Source organism: Oncorhynchus mykiss, chromosome 24 (genome assembly GCF_013265735.2).
Source record: "Oncorhynchus mykiss isolate Arlee chromosome 24, USDA_OmykA_1.1, whole genome shotgun sequence".
In the NCBI taxonomy this organism is placed as follows: domain Eukaryota; kingdom Metazoa; phylum Chordata; class Actinopteri; order Salmoniformes; family Salmonidae; genus Oncorhynchus; species Oncorhynchus mykiss.
Window position 1 is genome coordinate 39,106,265 of NC_048588.1, and position 8,411 is coordinate 39,114,675.

At 45.5% G+C, this 8,411-nt stretch overlaps 1 protein-coding gene across 1 annotated transcript in view; it reads right to left on the reverse strand.

Annotated features, from left to right (window-relative positions):
* st14a (ST14 transmembrane serine protease matriptase a) overlaps positions 1-7,162 on the reverse strand; it is a 16,600-nt gene extending 9,438 nt beyond the window's left edge. Inside the window, exon 1 of the mRNA XM_036962186.1 lies at positions 7,053-7,162. The gene's annotated coding sequence lies outside the window, so the exon portion shown is untranslated. The remainder of the gene's footprint in view (positions 1-7,052) is intronic.
* Positions 7,163-8,411: the final 1,249 nt, after the last annotated feature.

An 8,411-nucleotide genomic window follows, 5' to 3' on the forward strand; every position in this document is an offset into this window, starting at 1 on the left:
CGTTACGATAAGAGGTCAACTCTCCGCAATACCTGATACAGACACGTTACAATAAGAGGTCAACTCTCCACAATACAGACATGTTACGATAAGAGGCCAACTCTCCACAATACCTGAGACAGACACGTTACAATAAGAGGTCAACTCTCCACAATACAGACACGTTACGATAACAGGTCAACTCTCCACAATACCTGAGACAGACACGTTACAATAAGAGGTCAACTCTCCACAATACAGACATGTTACGATAAGAGGTCAACTCTCCACAATACCGGAGACAGACACGTTACGATAAGAGGTCAACTCTCTACAATACCTGAGACAGACATGTTACAATAAGAGGTCAACTCTCTACAATACCTGATACAGACACGTTACAATAAGAGGTCAACTCTCTACAATACAGACACATTACAATAAGAGGTCAACTCTCCACAATACCTGAGACAGACATGTTACAATAAGAGGTCAACTCTCCACAATACCTGAGACAGACACGTTACAATAAGAGGTCAACTCTCCACAATACCTGATACAGACATGTTACGATAAGAGGTCAACTCTCCACAATACCTGAGACAGACACGTTACAATAAGAGGTCAACTCTCCACAATACCTGAGACAGACACGTTACAATAAGAGGTCAACTCTCTACAATACAGACACATTACAATAAGAGGTCAACTCTCCACAATACAGACACGTTACAATAACAGGTCAACTCTCCACAATACCTGAGACAGACACATTACAATAAGAGGTCAACTCTCTACAATACCTGATACAGACACGTTACAATAAGAGGTCAACTCTCTACAATACCTGATACAGACACATTACAATAACAGGTCAACTCTCCACAATACCTGAGACAGACACATTACAATAAGAGGTCAACTCTCCACAATACAGACATGTTACGATAACAGGTCAACTCTCCACAATACCTGAGACAGACACGTTACGATAAGAGGTCAACTCTCCACAATACAGACACGTTACGATAACAGGTCAACTCTCCACAATACCTGAGACAGACACGTTACAATAAGAGGTCAACTCTCCACAATACAGACATGTTACGATAACAGGTCAACTCTCCACAATACCTGAGACAGACACGTTACGATAAGAGGTCAACTCTCCACAATACCTGAGACAGACACGTTACGATAAGAGGTCAACTCTCCACAATACAGACACGTTACGATAACAGGTCAACTCTCCACAATACCTGAGACAGACACGTTACGATAAGAGGTCAACTCTCCACAATACAGACACGTTACGATAACAGGTCAACTCTCCACAATACCTGAGACAGACACGTTACAATAAGAGGTCAACTCTCCACAATACAGACATGTTACGATAACAGGTCAACTCTCCACAATACCTGAGACAGACACGTTACGATAAGAGGTCAACTCTCCACAATACCTGAGACAGACACGTTACAATAAGAGGTCAACTCTCCACAATACAGACACGTTACAATAAGAGGTCAACTCTCCACAATACCTGAGACAGACACGTTACAATAAGAGGTCAACTCTCCACAATACCTGATACAGACATGTTACGATAAGAGGTCAACTCTCCACAATACCTGAGACAGACACGTTACAATAAGAGGTCAACTCTCCACAATACCTGAGACAGACACATTACAATAAGAGGTCAACTCTCCACAATACAGACATGTTACGATAACAGGTCAACTCTCCACAATACCTGTGTTGGAGTCTAGCTTGAAATATAAAAAGGAACATGGAAAGTGACCGAGGGACATGTAAAGGGACATGTAAAGTGACCGAGGGACATATAAAGGGACGGAGGGACATGGAAAGTGACATGGAAAATGACCAAGGGACATGGGAAGTGACATGGAAAGTGACCAAGGGACATGTAAAGTGACTGAGGGACATGGAAAGTGACATGGAAAGGGACAGAGGGACATTTAAAATGACATGGAAAGGGACAGAGGGACATTTAAAGTGACATGTAAAGGGACAGAGGGACATTTAAAGGGACATGTAAAGGGACAGAGGGACATGTAAAGTGACCGAGGGACATGGAAAGTGACATGGAAAGGGACAGAGGGACATTTAAAATGACATGGAAAGGGACAGAGGGACATTTAAAGGGACATGGAAAGTGACCAAGGGACATGGAAAGTGACCAAGGGACATGTAAAGTGACCGAGGGACATGTAAAGTGACCGAGGGACATGGAAAGTGACCAATGGACATGGAAAGTGACCAAGGGACATGTAAAGTGACCGAGGGACATGTAAAGTAACCGAGGGACATGGAAAGTGACCAAGGGACATTTAAAGGGACATGTAAAGGGACAGAGGGACATGTAAAGGGACAGAGGGACATTTAAAGGGACATGTAAAGGGACAGAGGGACATGTAAAGTGACAGAGGGACATTTAAAATGACATGGAAAGGGACAGAGGGACATTTAAAGTGACATGGAAAGGGACAGAGGGACATGTAAAGGGACATGTAAAGGGACAAAGGGACATGTAAAGTGACCGAGGGACATGGAAAGTGACATGGAAAGGGACAGAGGGACATGTAAAGTGACCAAGGGACATGTAAAGTGACATGGAAAGTGACCGAGGGACATGTAAAGTGACCGAGGGACATGTAAAGTGACATGGAAAGGGACAGAGGGACATGTAAAGTGACCAAGGGACATGTAAAGTGACTGAGGGACACGGAAAGTGACATGGAAAGGGACAGAGGGACATGTAAAGTGACATGTAAAGTGACCAAGGGACATGGAAAGTGACATGGAAAGGGACAGAGGGACATGTAAAGGGACATGGAAAGGGACAGAGGGACATGTAAAGTGACCAAGGGACACGGAAAGTGACCGAGGGACATATAAAGGGACGGAGGGACATGGAAAGTGACATGGAAAATGACCAAGGGACATGGGAAGTGACATGGAAAGTGACCAAGGGACATGTAAAGTGACTGAGGGACATGGAAAGTGACATGGAAAGGGACAGAGGGACGTTTAAAATGACATGGAAAGGGACAGAGGGACATTTAAAGTGACATGGAAAGGGACAGAGGGACATTTAAAGGGACATGTAAAGGGACAGAGGGACATGTAAAGTGACCGAGGGACATGGAAAGTGACATGGAAAGGGACAGAGGGACATTTAAAATGACATGGAAAGGGACAGAGGGACATTTAAAGGGACATGGAAGGTGACCAAGGGACATGTAAAGTGACCGAGGGACATGTAAAGTGACCGAGAGACATGGAAAGTGACCGAGAGACATGGAAAGTGACCAAGGGACATTTAAAGGGACATGTAAAGGGACAGAGGGACATGTAAAGGGACAGAGGGACATTTAAAGGGACATGTAAAGGGACAGAGGGACATGTAAAGTGACTGAGGGACATGGAAAGGGACAGAGGGACATTTAAAATGACATGGAAAGGGACAGAGGGACATTTAAAGTGACATGGAAAGGGACAGAGGGACATTTAAAGGGACATGTAAAGGGACATGTAAAGTGACCGAGGGACATGGAAAGTGACATGGAAAGTGACCAAGGGACATGTAAAGTGACCGAGGGACATGGAAAGTGACCAATGGACATGGAAACTGACCGAGGGACATGGAAAGTGACCAAGGGACATTTAAAGTGACATGGAAAGGGACAGAGGGACATGTAAAGTGACCAAGGGACATGTAAAGTGACTGAGGGACATGGAAAGTGACATGGAAAGGGACAGAGGGACATGTAAAGTGACATGTAAAGTGACCAAGGGACATGGAAAGTGACATGGAAAGGGACAGAGGGAAATGTAAAGTGACCAAGGGACATGTAAAGTGACTGAGGGACACGGAAAGTGACCGAGGGACATGGAAAGTGACATGGAAAGTGACCAAGGGACATGTAAAGTGACCGAGGGACATGGAAAGTGACCAATGGACATGGAAAGTGACCGAGGGACATGGAAAGTGACATGGAAAGGGACAGAGGGACATGTAAAGTGACCAAGGGACATGTAAAGTGACATGTAAAGGGACAGAGGGACACGGAAAGTGACCGAGGGACATGGAAAGTGACATGGAAAATGACCAAGGGACATGGGAAGTGACATGGAAAGTGACCAAGGGACATGTAAAGTGACTGAGGGACATGGAAAGTGACATGGAAAGGGACAGACGGACATTTAAAATGACATGGAAAGGGACAGAGGGACATTTAAAGTGACATTGAAAGGGACAGAGGGACATTTAAAGGGACATGTAAAGGGACAGAGGGACATTTAAAGGGACATGTAAAGGGACAGAGGGACATGTAAAGTGACCGAGGGACATGGAAAGTGACCGAGGGACATGGAAAGTGACATGGAAAGTGACCAAGGGACATGGAAAGTGACATGGAAAGGGACAGAGGGACATTTAAAATGACATGGAAAGGGACAGAGGGACATTTAAAATGACATGGAAAGGGACAGAGGGACATTTAAAGTGACATGGAAAGGGACAGAGGGACATTTAAAGGGACATGGAAAGTGACCAATGGACATGTAAAGTGACCGAGGGACATGGAAAGTGACCGAGGGACATGGAAAGTGACATGGAAAGGGACAGAGGGACATTTAAAATGACATGGAAAGGGACAGAGGGACATTTAAAGTGACATGTAAAGGGACAGAGGGACATGTAAAGTGACCGAGGGACATGGAAAGTGACATGGAAAGTGACCAAGGGACATGGAAAGTGACCAATGGACATGGAAAGTGACCGAGGGACATGGAAAGTGACCAAGGGACATTTAAAGGGACATGTAAAGGGACAGAGGGACATGTAAAGTGACAGAGGGGCATGTAAAGGGACATGGAAAGTGACCAAGGGACATTTAAAGGGACATGTAAAGGGACAGAGGGACATGGAAAGGGACATGGAGAAAAGGGGAAGTGCAGAACGTTTATATTCTGTTCAAACATGTTATTGTAGAATATGAATGTTCCTTAGGAGAGACGCAAAAGGTAACAGTCTAGCTTCAGTTCCTGATAAAGCAGGCCAGTGGCCGAGCAACCAGGCCCATTAAGGAGGCCAGTTGCCGAGGAACCAGGCCCATAAAGCAGGCCAGTTGCCGAGGAACCAGGCCCATAAAGCAGGCCAGTTGCCGAGGAACCAGGCCCATAAAGCAGGCCAGTTGCAGAGGAACCAGGCCCATAAAGCAGGCCAGTTGCCGAGGAACCAGGCCCATAAAGGAGGCCAGTGGCCGAGCAACCAGGCCCATAAAGGAGGCCAGTGGCCGAGGAACCAGGCCCATAAAGGAGGCCAGTGGCCGAGGAACCAGGCCCATAAAGGAGGCCAGTGGCCGAGCAACCAGGCCCATAAAGCAGGCCAGTTGCCGAGGAACCAGGCCCATAAAGCAGGCCAGTTGCCGAGGAACCAGGCTCATAAAGCAGGCCAGTTGCCGAGGAACCAGGCCCATAAAGCAGTCCAGTTGCCGAGGAACCAGGCCCATAAAGCAGGCCAGTTGCCGAGGAACCAGGCCCATAAAGCAGGCCAGTTGCCGAGGAACCAGGCCCATAAAGCAGGCCAGTTGCCGAGGAACCAGGCCCATAAAACAGGCCAGTTGCCGAGGAACCAGGCCCATAAAGCAGGCCAGTTGCCGAGGAACCAGGCCTATAAAGCAGGCCAGTTGCCGAGGAACCAGGCTCATAAAGCAGGCCAGTTGCCGAGGAACCAGGCCCATAAAGCAGTCCAGTTGCCGAGGAACCAGGCCCATAAAGCAGGCCAGTTGCCGAGGAACCAGGCCCATAAAGCAGGCCAGTTGCCGAGGAACCAGGCCCATAAAGCAGGCCAGTTGCCGAGGAACCAGGCCCATAAAACAGGCCAGTTGCCGAGGAACCAGGCCCATAAAGCAGGCCAGTTGCCGAGGAACCAGGCCTATAAAGCAGGCCAGTTGCCGAGGAACCAGGCCCATAAAGCAGGCCAGTTGCCGAGGAACCAGGCCCATAAAGCAGGCCAGTTGCCGAGGAACCAGGCCCATAAAGCAGGCCAGTTGCCGAGGAACCAGGCCCATAAAGCAGGCCAGTTGCCAAGGAACAAGGCCCATAAAGCAGGCCAGTTGCCGAGGAACCAGGCCCATAAAGCAGGCCAGTTGCCGAGGAACCAGGCCCATAAAGCAGGCCAGTTGCCGAGGAACCAGGCCCATAAAGCAGGCCAGTTGCCGAGGAACCAGGCCCATAGAGCAGGCCAGTTGCCGAGGAACCAGGCCCATAAAGCAGGCCAGTTGCTGAGGAACCAGGCCCATAAAGCAGGCCAGTTGCTGAGGAACCAGGCCCATAAAGCTCCTAACTACCAAAATGTTTTACCCATCTACCAATAGGTGCCCTTCTTTGTGAGGCATTGGAACCTCCCTGGTCTTTGTGGTTGAATATGTATTTGAAATTCACTGCTCGACTGAGGGACTTTACAGATAATTATGTGTGTGTGTGGGGTACAGAGATGAGGTAGTCATTCAAAAAATCATGTTAAACACTATTATTGCACACACAGTGAGTCCATGCAACCGGAGTTCATCTTTACTCCTGAACTTATTCAGGCTTGCCATAGCAAAGGGGGTGAATACTTATTGAATCAAACCAGTAAAAAATGTGTCAAAACATACTTCCACTTCGACAAGATGAGGTATTGCGAAAAAAACGAACACACAATTTAATCCATTTTAAATTCAGGCTTTAACATTTAATACAGTAGGGGGAGGTGCAGGGTGGGGTAATACAGTAGGGGGAGGTGCAGGGTGAGGTAATACAGTAGGGGGAGTTGCAGGGTGAGGTAATACAGTAGGGGAGGTGCAGGGTGAGGTAATACAGCAGGGGGAGGTGCAGGGTGAGGTAATACAGTAGGGGGAGGTGCAGGATGAGGTAATACAGTAGGGGAGGGGCAGGGTGAGGTAATACAGTAGGGGAGGTGCAGGGTGAGGTAATACAGTAGGGGGAGGTGCCGGGTGAGGTAAAACAGTAGGGGAGGTGCTTCTCAAACATCTCACCTCTTGTTGTTGATCTCTACATAGTCCTTGTTACAGTCCTTCGTGTTCTCCTGACCCAGCTCTGATAACAGGAAGGTACTGAACTTGACCTTCACTGACTTACCAGCAGGGACCTGGGAGGGGGCATAGTACAGCCAAACATTATACACACACGTAGCCTGATACAAAACCTCTATCAGCCAATATATAAAATCTGAAGTCCTCAATATCTGATTATTAGATTATCAAATAAAATCAGTCAAACACTTCACTAAGTTGTAACCCAGTACAGTATAAAACACTTCACTATATTGTAACCCAGTATAAAACACTTCACTATGTTGTAACCCAGTACAGTATAAAACACTTCACTATGTTGTAACCCAGTACAGTATAAAACACTTCACTATGTTGTAACCCAGTATAAAACATTTCACTATGTTGTAACCCAGTATAAAACACTTCACTATGTTGTAACCCAGTACAGTATAAAACACTTCACTATGTTGTAACCCAGTATAAAACACTTCACTATGTTGTAACCCAGTATAAAACACTTCACTATGTTGTAACCCAGTATAAAACACTTCACTATGTTGTAACCCAGTATAAAACACTTCACTATGTTGTAACCCAGTACAGTATAAAACACTTCACTATATTGTAACCCAGTATAAAACACTTCACTATGTTGTAACCCAGTATAAAACACTTCACTATGTTGTAACCCAGTATAAAACACTTCACTATGTTGTAACCCAGTATAAAACATTTCACTATGTTGTAACCCAGTATAAAACACTTCACTATGTTGTAACCCAGTACAGTATAAAACACTTCACTATGTTGTAACCCAGTACAGTATAAAACACTTGACTATGTTGTAACCCAGTATAAAACACTTCACTATGTTGTAACCCAGTATAAAACACTTCACTATGTTGTAACCCAGTATAAAACACTTCACTATGTTGTAACCCCAGTATAAAACACTTCACTATGTTGTAACCCAGTACAGTATAAAACACTTCACTATGTTGTAACCCAGTATAAAACACTTCACTATGTTGTAACCCAGTATAAAACACTTCACTATGTTGTAACCCAGTATAAAACACTTCACTATGTTGTAACCCAGTATAAAACACTTCACTATGTTGTAACCCAGTACAGTATAAAACACTTCACTATGTTGTAACCCAGTACAGTATAAAACACTTCACTATGTTGTAACCCAGTATAAAACACTTCACTATGTTGTAACCCAGTACAGTATAAAACACTTCACTATGTTGTAACCCAGTACAGTATAAAACACTTCACTATGTTGTAACCCAGTATAAAACACTTCACTATGTTGTAACCCAGTACAGTATAAAA